This window comes from Carlito syrichta, unplaced genomic scaffold, assembly GCF_000164805.1.
Source record: "Carlito syrichta isolate Samal-C Ts95f unplaced genomic scaffold, Tarsius_syrichta-2.0.1 Scaffold311699, whole genome shotgun sequence".
In the NCBI taxonomy this organism is placed as follows: domain Eukaryota; kingdom Metazoa; phylum Chordata; class Mammalia; order Primates; family Tarsiidae; genus Carlito; species Carlito syrichta.
The window spans coordinates 140,610-142,925 of record NW_007255795.1 but is presented as its reverse complement, the minus strand read 5'-3'; positions in this window follow the sequence as shown (position 1 = coordinate 142,925).

The window sequence follows — 2,316 nt, the reverse complement described above, 5'->3', positions numbered from 1 at the left end:
CTACTCATGGGCCTTCAAAAGTCCCAGTAGAAATATTTAGCTTATGGAATTCGGTTAGGGGTTGTCTAGATCCTCGATCTGAGCTTACAAAGTTTAGTGAAAATGGAAAATCTTCTCAACCCAGTCATAAACCTGAGGATAACCCAGTTGTTGCTGAGGCATCTAATACCTCGCTGCCTCAGTTTGATGAAGAAGATCTGGAGCAAGAGGCTTTAAAATATCATGAGGAAAAATATCCCTCTTTAAACTTCCCAGTAATCTCAAAACCCGATAATGGCCTTACTGAAATCACTGAGCAGGTAAGAGATTTAACAACTCAAGTGAGGGACTTATTGCAAGTATGTAAAAGGTTAGAAGGCGGCTTTCCGCCCGGGACAATAGCGCCTATTCAGCCAACGGCTCCTCCCGAGATGTGGCCTCCACCTCCGCCTAGTGTCATTGCAAGACTTGATCCGCCTCCACCTCCATCTGCAGTGGTGGCCCTTGTCATAAAGAATTTATCGGAAGTCATAGTACAGGCAGCACAGGGCATGATAACACAGGATTTGGGAATATGTTCCCAGTGTTTGAAGAAAGAAATGCACAAGGTGATCTAGTCAGGGTGCACAGGCTGGTGGAATTTAAAATAGTAAAGGAATTGAAAACCGCCTGCTCGCAGTACGGTCCCATGGCTCCATTCACAATGACAGTACTTGAAACAGCTAGCCAACATCCTATGTCTCCCAATGATTGGAAAATGTTTGCCAAGGCTTGCTTGTCAGGGGGAGACTACTTACTCTGGAAGGCTGATTATTATGAGAGAAGCAAGGGGACTGCTGCAATTAATGTGCAACAGAATATTCAGCGGTCCTTTGATATGCTTGTGGGGGAAGGACAGTATGAAGCACAGGTATAGTCCAATCATATGTAGTCCCCAGTTTACCCACTAATTTATGGGGGCGTGATGTAATGAAACAAATGGGAGTTTATTTGCATAGTTCTAATCCTCATGTTACTTCTCAATTAATGGATCAGGGACTATTCCCTTCTCAAGGATTGGGACATGACAATCAAGGAATTAAACAGCCTATTCCTACTAGCATTAAAAATGATAAAACAGGTTAGGGTATTTTTAGCACGGGCCCTTGGTCCTTCTGCACGCCAGGCAGATCTAATTGTTTGGTTATCTTCAAAACCTGTATGGGTGGATCAATGGCCCTTAACTTCTGAAAAAATTAAGGTGGCCCAGTTGTTAGTGCAGGAACAGCTCAAGGCAGGTCATATTGAGCCTTCTACTTCACCATGGAATTCTCCTATATTTGTCATAAAGAAAAAGTCAGGAAAATGGAGACTTTTACAAGATCTCAGAGAGGTAAACAAAACCATGGAGACTATGGGAGCCTTACAACCAGGGCTTCCTGACCCTTGTGCCATACCTGGTTCTTCTCATGTTATTGTCATGGATTTGAAAGATTGTTTTTATTCTATTCCCTTATATCCAGGAGACTCTAAAAGATTTGCTTTTAGCGTACCATCTATAAATTTAACTGAGCCCATGTAACATTACCAATGGAAGGTTCTTCCTCAAGGCAAATAGCCCAACTTTGTGCCAAAAATTTGTCTCACATATATTATGGCCTATAAGGCAATCATATCCACAAATTTATATTATTCATTATATGGATGACATTCTTTTAGCATCACCTGATCAAGTACAGCTTTTACAAGCTTATCGAGACTTAGAGAAAGCTTTAGAAAGCAAAAGTTTGTTCATTGCTCCAGAAAAGGTGCAAACTCGTGCGCCTTATACTTATTTGGGACACTACTTACTAAATCGAGAGATTAAGCCACAAAAAATTCAAATCAGGACAGACAAACTGAAAACCTTGAATCATTTTCAAAAAATGTTGGGAGATATAAATTGGCTCCGTCCCTCCCTTAACATTACTACAGGTGAATTAAAACCACTATTTGACATTTTGAAAGGGGAAAGCGATCCTTCCTCTCCCTGGGTGATTACTCCTCAAGCTAGACAGGCATTGCCCAAAGTAGAAACAGCCATTCATAGTCAACAGCGCAAATTTATAAATTATGAACATCCGTGGGTTGCATATATATTTCCTACAGCCATCACCCCTACCGCCGTTCTACGGCAGGACGGCCCCTTATATTGGATACATACTTCCATAAACCCCCATAAGGTTTTACTGCCATATGATGAGGCTCTGGCTCAAACAGTACACGTCTCTCGTGTGAAAAAGCCACCTATTATTTGGAAAGGAGCCTACATCTGTCTGCTTGCCTCTTACGGCACAGCAAGTGGATATGCTTATGCAA